Genomic DNA, 14,805 nt, shown 5'->3' on the forward strand with positions numbered 1-14,805 from the left:
GTTGGTTATCCTATCTGTTTGCACCCGTCGACTGAAAACCTCACGAACATAGAAGTTGCAAAAGTGTACATAGTAATCGATCCGAGGAAGCCTCTTCCCGAAGCTGTGAATGCACAATTCGAAAATGGGGAGGTTGTTCGTATACAGGTTTCCAGCCCTTTGCTTCCTTCTCTTTGCGCACACTTCTTGAAGGTTGGTCACACTCTCTCCAAATGCCCAACTGCGCCAAGATGTGAAGTTTGTAACTCGGTGAAACATAGCTCAGACATTTGCACCAGAGCTCGTAATGGTCTGCGCCCTGGAAAGGCACCTATCAAAAGCCAGTTGCCTATTGTTGACATCCCTGCTCCTTCTCACTCAACTGTTGCACGAACATAGCCCCCTAAAGAACCTAGCTCTGCTTCGAAGAAGCAACAACGTGCAGTCAAGAATAACACTGATCGGGTTCTGCAAATCCAGGAAGCTCCTGGCCCTTCAGCACCTCCTCCAAGAAAAGACTTCCTAGTTGTTGACTTGAATGCTGCCGGTCTTAGCTCTCCAAGGAATTCTGCTTATTGATCAGACTCAGATTTTGATTCAGGCTCAGATAGCATCTCTGCTGATGATGACAACCCTCCAACAGAGTCTGATCGTTTCATTGAAGTGATGACTCGAAAGATGAAGAAGCAGTTGCTTGGCAAAGCTCGGGACAGAGGCCTTTTAAACCTCTGATTTTTACCTCTTTATGGATATTTTCGCTGGAACATTAGAGGAATAAACGATAAAATAAAACGTCGCGGAGTTAGAAAATGGCTGAAGAAAGCTCAGCCCCTTTTTGGTGGTCTCGTTGAGACTCACGTCACCCTGGATAAGGCCCCTTCTATCATAAACATGCTCTTCCCCGATTGGTGTTTTGATTGTAATTACGAGTTTTCGGAATTAGGTAAAATTTGGCTTCTTTGGCATCCTTCAGTCTCTGTTTCTGTCTGTCACAAGTCTCTCCAGTCGATCTCTTGCATTGTTAAACTGCTCTTGTCTCCTTAGAATTTGCAATAATTTTGGTTTATGGATCTAACTTCGGAATCGTTAGAAAACTGTTGTGATCTGATCTCAGGTTTCTTGCTGCTTCCCCTCATACCAGAAACCGTCCATGTATAGTGCTGGGAGATTTTAACCAAACCCTCTCCCCTTCGGAACACTCTTCAGCAGATCGATACTCTTCTCCGCTTGGCATGAGAGAATTTGCAAAGTGTGTTACTTCTTCAGAGCTATTAGACATACCATGTATTGGCAACCCCTTTACTTTGTCAAACAAGCAGGGTGATACTCTAATTTCGAAAAAGCTTGACAGGATTATGATTAATGATTGCTGGCTGGACTCTTTTCCTAATGCTTTAGGAGTGTTCGGGGACCCTGGAGTTTCGGATCACAGTCCCTGATGTATCTATCTTGACTCCAAGAAAGAAAAGGTCAAAAAACCTTTTAAGTTTTTCAGTATGCTTAACCAGAATCCCGACTTTCGCTGCTTGATTCGAGATTGTTTGAAAGCTCTATCGTTTGAGGGATCAAAAATGCTTTGGATATCAAGAAAAATGGAGCTAAAAAGTATTATTCGCACCTTCAGCAGAGAAAACTACTCTGAGCTTGAAAAACGGGTTAATGAAGCTTTTGAGGATCTCCAATCCTGTCAAAGACTCTGCCTCAGTTCTCCTTCGCCTGCGGCAGCCATCTCAGAAAAGACAGCTCATGATAAATGGCATGTCTTGGCCTCAGCTGAAGAGTCTTTCCTCCAACAAAGATCGAAGGTGAATTGGTTAGGAAAAGGGGACTGTGGTTCAGGCTATTATCACCGATCCATCAAAACAAGGCAATCTATGAAACTAATCTCCACTCTCTTGGATGATAGTGAATGTCCTCTCGACTCTAAAGAAGATATTCAAAATCATATTGTGGGGTTTTATAAAAAGCTCTTGGGTGGTCGTCAGGTTCAGTCTGCAGCTTCTTTGGAGGATTTGTTGTCACTCCTCTCGTAGAGATTGAGTAGCTCTGTGCTCGAGAGCATAGATCAGCCTTTTACTGATGAGGATATTCAGAAAGTTTTCTTCTCAATGCCTAAGAATAAGTCTCCAGGTCCCGATGGGTATCCCTCAGAATTTTTTACTGGAAATTATGATGCAGTCGGAAGAGACATCCTCGATGCAATCCATGAATTCTTTTCCTCTGGCTCCCTTCTTCAGCAGTAGAACACTACCATCCTCACCTTAATCCCAAAGAAGCAGAGTGTAAATCATATAGCTGACTTCCGGCTAATATCTTGTTGCAATACAGTTTACAAAGCTGTGTCCAAGCTCATGGTTGATCGTCTTTGTAACACCCCTGAACCGTCCTAAGCATAGGTCGACCCACCAGCCAACAATCAAATAAGAACATGACCGACGGGCGACCCACACCAAGGGTTGGAGATAAAAGGCCAACCAGCCAGCCAACAATCAAACAAGAACATGACTGACCGTCCAACCCAACACCATGGTCCAGAAGCACTACGTGACAGGATAGGGATGATCCGGTCAGAGTCACAAACTTTACTCGACGACCTAGACCAGTTCATCCACTAACTCGTCCCGCTGCGTCAAGGCATAAGGCTTTGCAACCCGTACCTGAGTTAGCGTTTCCGTTAGATCAAAGCCTAAGGCTTTTCAACCCGTACCACGACCTATTGTTGTGTTAGACCGGACTATTCAAATATATGAGTACTCATGAAGCGCATATAAAAAAATACTTTATTGATTTAGGAAATATTTAATAATTCGAGACTGGACCCGGCCTAATGCCAAATCGATCCAACAAACACGTAGCAAAATACCGTTTACAAAAGGCATGAAATCTACTCCGGCGGTCCTAACGTCCAGAACCAAGCTATCTGATCATCCTTACCTAAAGCGACCTGCAAAAAGGACAACGGAGTTGGATGAGTAATCTAGTATTACTCAGTGAGCTGGCGGCCTCTACCCGCAACCTAGACTCTAACCCAGACAACCCAAAATAACAATCAATCTAGCCCTAGCATGCAATACAAGCTAAGGCTAAGCAATCGATCACAAATCAATACCCTCAATTATTATCTAATCAGACCTTTACTAAGTTAGACAAGGCCTCCTGCCATAAAGGACATCGGCAATCCCTTCACTATTACACCACACAGGCGTAGGCGCTCGGGAATCACCCGGTCACGGTCCTCAATCGGAATCGCCGTGCTCCGGTCCTCTATCGGACTCCCCGGGGGCTGTCACATCCACGTGTAACACTCGGCCTTGGTGATCAACCAAGCTAAACCGAGCCCACCACTTTCCGGACCACGACCGGCTTAGTGGTACCAATTTGAGGAAGCAATGACCTGCCAAGAGTAGAACCACCACGAGGGTCTCAACTCTATCTCACACACTTGAGAGTTACCTAACACTCTACTAAGCTCAATTCCTAAGGAAAATACTTAGCTCTAGAATCCAAGTAGGATTTTCTGACCAAACATGTACTCATGACTGACTCACTAGGATTCAAACACATAACCAAATAACTTAATTGTAGCAACTATAACCAAATAACTTAATTGTAGCAACTCAACCAGTTAGTCACTCCCTTACCAAGAGCTGACTAACCTCAATCAACAAGATTAATTAAACGAGTAAGCATTTAACTAGTCTAACAAGCAATCTACTTAATCAAACTGTTACCCAGATAGTTAGCCTTCTGCTATGAAACTATCTTTAAAGATAACGGGTACCTACACTTAACCATATCAACACGCAATAATAGAAAACATGATGCATCCTAGCCCTAGTCCTAGTCCTAGGCAGGTTATTAACTCAGTCTTAATTCCTTTCATCTTAACTTAGCCCATGCTAAACTGAGTCTGATTCCATAATTAAAATAACTCTAAGGACTCTATCACCCAGTAACGTGATCATTCTAATTTATATGCAGACTCGATCTACCCTAAATTCCAAGTGGAATTCAAACAAACCAACTCACAGTGTTCTAGGCGAGAGGCAGCTGTTTGATCGGAGAAGACTTAGCAAAAACCCAATAGACGACTTGACTGGATTGGACTGAGCTGGTCTCGAATTGGACATAACCTCGGCTTCATCATGAAGAAACTGACAGGTTTCGACAGACTGATCTGGACTTGGACAGAACCTCCTTCCGCTTCTGGACAGTTCTTCAAACCTCCCGGTGGAGTATCGAACTTCAGAACTTTGACTGATCTGAACCCGTGGAACTGATCTCTCTCTAGACAGCACCTCCTCTTGACCATATAAGATACTGAGTAGCTTAGACGGACTTATTTGGACAGAGCTTCTACCTCACAATCGTAGAGAATCACCGATTGGACAGAATCTTGCTTCTCAGTGGAGTATCGGCCTTCAGAATCGACCATACTCTTAAATCGACCACTTTCTTTCTTTCTCTCTCTCTACCCACGTTTTTACTTTGCTTTTGGTGTGGAATGAATGTCTGAAACTGAGGAGAGGCATGGGTATTTATAGAAATCATCGACCAGTAATATCGAGCCACACAGACGACTGTGTGTCAGCCTGCATGCTTCCGGTTGCATGTGTGGCGACAAACGGGCGCACACATGTCTTGCTGCATGACTCAGTAACATGCTGAGTGACACACCCACGTCCAGATGGCTTTCTGCATGGCTGGAGTCCATGCGACGCGACACACGGCCTGCTACATGTCGATCAGCATGCTTCGGTTGCAGATACGGCGACATCTCGTGCTTATACATGTCATGTTGCATGTTCCAGCTTCATGAACGGCGACATGTCATGCTTCGGTTGACACTCAGCTTGCTATACACTTGACACCACGTCCTTGACTCATGCATTGAGACACCTCGAGCTTCTCGGTTCATTTGCGCGATTTCGATCCTTCCGGTGAATTTTTGACCCGCGATCAATCCCGAATATTTTCCTGCTCCCGTTCTGATGCTCTAAATATTTTTAATAAACTCCAAAATATTTTTGACCTTGACAGAAAATATTTTCCGAGCCTCCGGCTTCCTTGAAAAATTTCATAGCACCGAAATTAAGGTTTTTACCCGATTTCGGGTTTTCCCGTCGTGCTTCGATCCCGTCGTGCTTACTTCCCGTCCTGCTTAATTCCCGTCCTGCTTCCAACTTTACGATGTCTCTGATTTAATATTCCGCTGATACGAAGTTTTGGAGAAAACTTCGCGGTGAAGAAACGTCATGCTTCTAAAACGTTGAGCTTCTAAAACGTCGTGCTTCCAAAAATGTTATGCCTCCAAAACGTCCGTCTGATCAATCTAAGACATATTCTAACTATGGTCGAGCAACATATTCGACTCATAGTTCACTCACGATCAATTCTTCGACCGCTTCGTTCTTCGAAATTTCCCGATCGATCTTTATCGTCCGCGATTGGACCACCAAGTTGATGTTCGACCGGTCTTCTCTTTTCTTGGAATCATGTCAAGTTTTATGTGATGAAAACTCAACATTCCTCCTGATACTTAGACTCCCAAATGCTCGGCCCCAGATTCTGACTTTTGCTCTCTCGTCCATTTTATCCTGAAGGGCGGGTTATTACAGTCTTAAACAGGTTCTGCCCCTTCTCATTTCCAACTCTCAGTCTGCGTTTTTATCGGGACGGCTTTTGGTGGAGAATGTGCTTATGGCCACAGAACTGATCCAAGGGTACAATTGGAAGAAAATCAGTAAGAAATCAATGCTTAAGGTTGATTTAAAGAAAGTTTTTGACTCCATAAACTGGTCCTATATCGTTCTGATCCTTCGGGCTCTGGGGTTTCCTGATTCTTTTGTAAACCTGATCTACCAATGCATCTCTACAACTCGGTTCTCAGTGACCATAAATGGAAAACTTTGTGGCTATTTCAAGGGAGCTAGAGGTTTGAGGCAAGGTGACCCTTTGTCACCATACCTTTTCATCTTGGCCATGGAGGTCTTCTCCCAAATGATAAACAAGGAGTTTGCAGCAGGCGCCATTGGCTACCATACAGCCGCCTCAAACCCAAGTGTGACTCATCTAGCCTTCGCGGATGACATAATGATCTTCTTTGATGGTCACTACAGTTCCCTTCAGCAGATATTTGCTACTATGGATAGATTTGCTTCCTGGCCTGGCTTGATAGTAAATCGCAGCAAATCAGAGTTATATACAGCAGGGTTGAATCAGGTGGAAACCATGGACATGATGAGTCTCGGATTCTCCAATGGCTCGCTACCTGTCAGATACCTGGGGCTTCCTCTCATGCATCGTAAGCTAAGAGTTTGTGACTATAGACCGCTTCTAGACGATCTCGACTTTCCTCATGGTCTTCTTGAGCTCTCTCCTTTGCAGGACGTAGATAGTTGATTGGATCTGTCATCTATGGTATTCTAAATTTCTGGTTCTCAAGCTTTATCCTCCCTAAAGGATGTATTAAGCAAGTGGAATCACTTTGCTCAAGGTTTCTGTGGAATGGGAACATAAATGCTAGAGCAGCAGCAAGTCTCATGGACAAATTGTTGCTTGCCAAAATCTGAGGGAGGTATAGGCTTAAGGGACCTTCACATTTGGAACAAAACTCTATGATGGCTTTTATTCACAGAGAATGAATCACTGTGGGCGAGCTGGTGCAAAGTACACAAAATCAAACATGTAAGTTTATGGAGCTTGGACGATTCTTCTCAGTCCTCATGGATTTGGAAGGCTCTCTTAAAGCTTCGAAACCTTGCTGAGCAATTTCTTCGATGTCATATTTGGAATGGGAGAACTGCAAGTTTTTGGTATGATTATTGGACGTCAATTGGACCACTAATCAAGATCTTCGGCCAATCAGGTCCAACACAGCTAGGCATACCTCTAACTTCCACAGTCTCTGCTGCTTGCTCCACAAGTGGTTGGTATATGCGGCCTGCCCGATCTCAGGAATCCGAATCCCTGCAAATTTATCTCTGTTCGATACCTCTCCCTTCATTATCTCCTGGTTCTGATTCTTATACGTGGGACGTGGATGACTTGAGTCACAAATCTTTCACGGCAAAACACACATGGGAGGCTATTCGGAATCGAGGAAATAAGCAACCTTGGACACCTTTTGTATGGTATAAGGGATTCATCTGAAGCCATGCTTTTATGATGTGGTTGGCTCATCTTGATCGTCTGCCAACACGTGCTCGTACTGCGACTTGGGGTGGTCAGCTCTTGGACAAATGCTGTATTTGCAACACGTATAGGGAGACACGAGATCATTTATTTCTTCGGTGTTGTTTCAGTGAACAGATATGGCTTCTGGTCATAAAGAGATTGGGATATAATCAGTTCCTCTTCCATACATGGACTGCCTTTATGGATTGGCTTGACCTAAAAGACAATGTCTCCTCCTCAACACTTCGACGGCTGGTTGCTCAAGCAACAATTTACTCCATCTGGTGAGAGCGCAACAACAGACTTCACAACTCCATCTCCATGCCTGCAACTGCAACATTCAAGAAGATCGACAGACTTGTTCGGAATGCTATACTAGCAAGAAAGGAGCGCAAGAAATTTCGCCACCTTATGCTACTATGGCTGAAGTATGACTGATAAAATTAGTGACTGAAGTTTTCTGGCTAGCTATCCTCTGTTTTTTCTTTTTTTTTGGCTTATGATAACTAGGAAGTTTTAAACTTTTGTACAAACAACTTCATTCTAGTAATGAAATTCAAATACTTAGCACAAAAAAAATCTAGAGATATTTTTTAGGCGAAACTTCGTAGATTAAAAAAGTTTGTATACTTTTAAATGTCGTATTTGTTATATTATAAATAGCATACATAATTAGGTCTACACTAGAAAATATGATTTTAAAGCATAATAACGGATATGTATATAAATTTAATATATAACTTCTGAAGATGGAAACAATTGATGGCCTGATGGAAGTAAGAGCATCAGCATTGGAGGATTATAACAAAAGTTCACACAGTTTTCCACACAAAAAAATATTAAAATATTTCAATTGTGTTGAACCCGAGTCGCGCGAAGTCGCTGGGAAGACCCGGTATCATAACTGTTCTGCGGGCCCCACGCCACGCGGCGGCCCGCAATTGGATGAATATTAATTTTTTTTTTTTTTTTTTTTTTTTTGAAAAAAAAAAAGAAAAACGAAATTAAAATATTAATAATAGGAACATTGGGAATCGAGAGGAGAGGTTTACCAATGCTGATGGTCTAAGGGGTCCATTAATAATGAACATGAAACCGAATACACAGTTAACTTCGAATCAAACTCATTTGCTGATGTTTCGGAAAAATCTTGGATTTATCTCGGACACTCCCGCAATAATTGAGGTGGCGACAAAACTGAGTGTTTTGTCGTTATGTTTCCTATGTTTCTCGTAATTATTGGGAAGCTGTGTATACATAAATACACACACTGACACACCTAAAGACGGCACCACCATTTCTCTCTGGTCGATCATATTTATTGTAACACCTTAGAAATGAACCCATCTGAACTCTATGAAGGTATAACAAGGCATCCTTTAAAATACAGTTTAAACTTTTTAAAGGACAGTTCAAACTTCTTCTTTTTTTGCTTAAAAGTTTAAACTTATTATTGGGTAAAAATAAACCACAAGTAAGAAGAAGTATTCCCTCTTGACTTATAAGATTGATGTTTAGGATTTACACCTATATTAATAAAAGTTAAATACATACTTTGATATATTAGTTTTATTTGCTTTCCAATAAAATTTTACAATTCATATTTTTAGATTTTAATTATGTTTTAGTTTTAAAATAAAATGTATTAATTAAAATTAGAACATCACTCTTTTTTATACAATGAAAAAACCTAAAATATCAAGTCATCAATCATTTGTACATCGAGGGAGTAAAAAAATATTGAATAAATAAAAAATGAATGGGACAGCTCTATTAACTTTATTTTCAGGTGATTTATTATTGGCTTTATAAATATCAACTGATATTAATATCATATCTAATGAATAGCAATCATACTAATATATGGATATGATAGAATAGAATGGCCTATCTGTGAGGTTTGTGTATATTCCTGATGGAGAAACCTATTAATGAGCTGGAAATTTAATAATTTGTTCATGGTGGATCCTATATCACTATCTCTAAAATAGCTGTATATATATAGAACTTGTGGCAAAGAAAATAGTTTTTGGGAGATTAAAAACATTCTGATACTAAAAGAAACAAAGCAAATCTTAATTAGAGGGTAATAATTTAGTGTATCATATCAATTTATATTTTAAAATGAAAACCCTTAATTAGAGGGACCTGAATGTGGCGGGGAAATCGGTGAGTCATCTCTTAGGTTACTTGACTTGTACTATAAGAAACGAAGTTAATCGGCCAATGTTTTCATACGAAATTAATTTCCATATAATAATCACTAAAACAGCCGCCTAGACAGGAGAATAAAATATGCTTGGATACCGGACACCCCACAAGAGCTTCGCAATGATGAAGCCCAAGCCATATGCTTGGATAATATATGTATAGTGGATGGATCATGGATTTCCATGACACAATTTAGTGGCTGCGGATGGATTTGGAAGGATAGCGTAGGACAAATACAACTTATGGGAATGCGTAATTTCAGTAGGCGTGAGTCTGCCCTACATTCGGAAGTGGAGGCACTGAAGTAGGCAATGGAGAGCATGCTTTTACATTCTTCGTGTCAGAGCTTTGGAACAGATTGCAAAGATCTAATAGCAATGATAAGGGAACCTCAAGTTTTGTCAAATTCTGCGACTGAATCAGAGACAATAAAGATGCTTGAGCTATGCTTTTTGGCATTCAAAATCTTTCACATCCCAAGAGCACAAAATGGAATATCTAATTTGTTAGCTAAGTCCTCTACATTATTTCATAGGAAGCTTTGTTACATTTGTCGTTCTATTCCAGTCTGGTTATCCAGACCACCTCAAGTTCTTTGAGTAATACATTATCCGTTTGATGGAAAAAAGATAGGAAAATAAAATAAAATGCATTGGTACAGTTAATTTGTTACTGAAAAGGATTCGGTTTAACATCTGTTTAGAGTAAAATATTCTTTTTATTGTTCGCGTGTAGTAATAAAAGTAATCAGAATGCACTCTATATAATTTAGGAAAATCTTTTAGAAACAAAAAAGATTAGTGAAAGCTAAATTGTAGACCAGGCTGTGCTATCAGTAGATTTTAGTGCTTGGTTAATCGGAAACATAGATTGATATACCATTATACATATCATTAATTAGACAATGCACATTCTCATCGAACCGTAATGTCACGTAATTGTTCTTGATCTAGTGTAAGAATCTCAATTACAAAAAAATAGTTGCCTGATTTTTGTTTTCTCCTCCGATGGAATAGTTACCTAACATTAGGGCAAACCAAAATATTAAGTTTTCTCTTTGATAATTCCTTCCGTTCAACATCGGATTATCATATCATGGTTTCTTGTAGAATTGACGTGTAACATCTTGAAGACTGAAGTTATGTACCCAAAGTTATACGACCACAACTTAGAAGTATAGTCGTGTTATGGATAAGAAAGAATTTTTTTTTTTTTTTGAACAACATGCATTCTATTAAAAAGGAGTTTTACTACAAGATAGAATGGTTAAGTCGCAATGCATTCTTCGCAAGCGAATCAGCATGAGCGTTACTTAACCTTGGCACATACGAAAAGTAGATAAAATCAAAAGCAGAGGATAGAGACTCGATGTCCTTGAGAACTCCATAGAGCTCCATAGGAAATGTGTTCGAGTTGATGGCTCTAATGAGCTCGAGAGAGTCGGAACGAATTCAGACGTTAGGTGTAGATTTGTCAGATCGGACGTTAGTCTGGTTGGTGGGAGACAGATGAGAGTGCCTGATCTACTAAGCGCCTCCAGCGGCGAATCAATGTCGAGCCAGTCTACAGGGTGTGAGAAAGGGACCAGCCTCCACACTTGTTATACAAACGGACAAGTGAGGAAGAGGTGAGTAGAGGTGATATATAATATAAGACTACTTAACTAAACAACAAAAATCATAATTATCACTCAGTGAAAAAGAAGTTTACCGAGTTCTTGATCATAAAATATTGCTATAGATGTGAAGCTAGTAGACTCACGTTTTTGGCTTTTGGATGGCAGGTCGGTTTAATTTTCTACATATTTGCAAGATGTATTGACTGGCTACAAATTATTTGAAATTACTTTACTTATTTTTTCATATTTTGTTTTTGATTGGCACGTTTATTGAAAATCTTTCATAGTAACTGGCTTATCATGAACGTTAAACGCACGTTTCTTACATACTTCTGATTATGTACTCGATATCTTTCAGAATAATAATACTAGTGTAATGTAGCTATATAGTCATGCCAATGTTCTATTTTTAGCATAAATCCCCATATTTTTGAAAGATTGCACTGAGACTTCGCCAATAAATTAAAATCAAATCATTAATTCATATATATATATATAGGCCTAGTGCATAGCAACATAGCAACATATATTTTACCAAAAAAAAGCATAACAACGTATAATATTTATTATTTAGTAGAAAACTATACATACATGATGTATGGATGCTCACAAATATGTGAAATATATACAACACGTAAATACATATATAAGGGATTAAATTAAAGTGATGGAAATCATAATCGAGGAAAGATAGTTTGATACCAAGTAAGGAAGTTTATATGCGTTTTGGTTGGAGAAAGAGTGACGGATTTAACATTCTTTGTCGTGACCTAATTATTCGTCTTTGGTGTTCCTTAGCAGCCTTCTACTTCATATATATATTATATACTGTCAAAACCCCATAGTATTAATTATTGTTTGAGTTTTTGGATTTTCTCCATTAATTAGTCGCAACTTACAAAAATATATTGCTAAAGCTTGTCTGTCCTGCTTTCTTTCTTTCTACTTTAAAAATGCGACATAATCGTTTACATAAGAAAAAAATTAATGTATCATTAAATATTATTGACATATGTTATGATTATAAATAAACTAGTTGTGTTATTGAGTACTTTATATGATTTGTATTTAATTGATTATATAGATTCTGAGATTCAATGAGTTACATCTAAGTTCTAACTAGTAGGCAAATCATTGTGCCAATTTATGTAATTTCGTTTAAAAAGTTGAATGAACAAGACACGGCTATGCCATAAACGCTTGGTAAGAAAAAAAGCAAACCACATAATATTCATTAAAGTACATATAAATTCTCGCATAAGAAAGAATATGGTAGCAATTAATTAGCATGTATACTAACCTTTTTTTTTTGACTGAATGTATACTAACCTTGATCACTCATTTTTAAACACAAAATAAGAATCCACAGTATATATATGCTTCTAAATAAATGCACATGGCGTGCTGTTACTATTTCTGCAGACCAAATCCTAATAGCATTATGATTCATTTGATATCATGTTGAATTTGATACTGATTCTTGTTAGACTTTTAATGTATTTGGTTCTATGTATATTCTCTTTGTAGCATCTAAAAAGAATCGGTTGATTTCATCATTATATTTGCTGTTATGCCTTTAATTTTTAATTAAATTGTTTTCCAAAAAAATATATTAGTGAAGTATGTATGAGTTGTATCATGTATATCAGATGAGATCATTTATGAGATTACTGCAAGATAAGCTATTGATTCACTCACACCCATTCATTCATGACATATATATGATCATATTCTCAAACATATAAACAGTGTAGACAATTTTATGCGGTACGATATCTCTGCATTTATGAGATATGACACAAAAGATACATGCACTAGAATTTAAGACTATGCAAAATATCTGTAAAATTCAATTCAACTCACTATCTATTTTGATTTGACTTAAAAAATTGAATATCTGTTACTTTACGAAAAAATATCATATATATTAACAGACAATATCTGTGAAAATGAATTAAATCACAGATAATAACACTTTAGGAAAGATATATGATTCGATTCGCTATATGAATATTATATATATATATATATTATATTACATAAATTTTATATTTTATATAAGGTTTATGATATTTTTATTTATTAATTTATTATTTTAGTGACTAATTTTTTAAAAAGTAAATGATTTTTTTTGTAATGAAATATTAATTTTTTAATTTTAATTTTATTTTTTTATAAGAATTGAATTTAATATCCGATTTAAATAGAAAAACAAAGTTAGTGAATAATCGGATAACTGCAGAAGATATCAAATAATTATTATTTAGACAAAACATATCAAATCATATATACCTCTTAAATCCGAATTTTCAATTCATGCTACTTCTAGTAGAATCCGCATCCACGAAAATAATACTAATATATTATCAAACACGTGAACATCTTTCTGCGATTCAAGACCACAAGCAATGATAATTAAAGAACAATTAAAATTCGCATTTGTTCAATTTTAAGCATGCCTAAAGACTGATCAAAAGCCGAAGCATCCCGGGGAGCAATAAGGGCTAAAATATGAATTTATATGGATAATAAATTCACCGACGAATATTATAAATTGATATTGTGAAGATTTATTTGTATTTAAGTGAAAGAATGGCTAATAGATCCATTCTGTATTGACTTTATGACCACTACTTACAGTTTTCAGAATTACTTTACGTCTTTAGCTAATATAACACTCTTTTGTTAGGTTTAGTTCTTTCGGGACTTAGTAGGGGTTATAGGGGTTATTGGTTGTTATATTTTAATGAATTTGAAAATCCGAACTAAATCTAGTGTTATTGGTTCTATGATTTTCAAATCTGTATTAAAATCAAGTGTTATTGGTTTAATGATGCATAAAATCTGTATCAAATCAAGTGTTATTCAATCGTACGGATTTACTAATATATTTGATTTTATAATGGATTTGAATGGATTTGTTTGGATCTATTAGTTAAAAATACAAAGACTCAAATCCGTAGGAAAACCTCCGGATTTGCATATTTTACTTGGATTTATAAATACTATATGAATTTCTAAATCAATCAAAATATATAAACTAATAACACCTCCTTATTCTCGAGAGGGGGTGAACCTATAGGTTGTGTTATTTCATTATTTGATATCTTTTGAAAAAAAAATATATTGTTAAATTATATTATGTTTTTAAAATTAAAAGGTTAAAAAAAAATAGTAGTAATTACAAAAAAAAATATTTTTAACGTCGTCAGCAAAACATTAAACCATAAATCCTAATCTCTAAATCCTAAACCCTAAATCATTGGATAAACCTTAAACCATTGGATAAATATTAAACTTCAAATCAAAATCACTAAACACTAAAACACTCAAGGGTTTAGGGTTTTAGTGTTTAGTATTTTTTGTTTAGAGTTTACGATTTATTTTAGGGTTTAGGGTTTACTCAAGGGTTTAGAGTTTACGGATTAAGATTTAGGGTTTAGTGTTTTGCTAGCGACGTTAAAAATATTTTTTTTAAAATTCTTTTTTGTGTAACTACTATTTCACTACAAGAAAACATATTTTTTACTAGGGCAGTATTCGTTGTAAATTCGTCGTAAACGGGGTGTTACGACGAATTAACGTCGAAAGCCGTTTCGTTGTTAAACGTCCGTCGTAACGGAGGTTTCGTCGTAAACGACTCGTTAAGTTTACGACGAAATATATTCCTCGTACAGCGCAGGGAAAGGATTCGTCGTAAACGCCACGTAAGACTTCGTCGTAAATCCCACGTAATTATTTCGATGTAAAGCACACGTAAATACTTTCGTTGTAAATCACTCGTAAACATTTCGATGTAAAATCCTCGTAAATATTTCGAT

This window comes from Brassica oleracea, chromosome C7 (assembly GCF_000695525.1).
Source record: "Brassica oleracea var. oleracea cultivar TO1000 chromosome C7, BOL, whole genome shotgun sequence".
NCBI lineage: Eukaryota > Viridiplantae > Streptophyta > Magnoliopsida > Brassicales > Brassicaceae > Brassica > Brassica oleracea.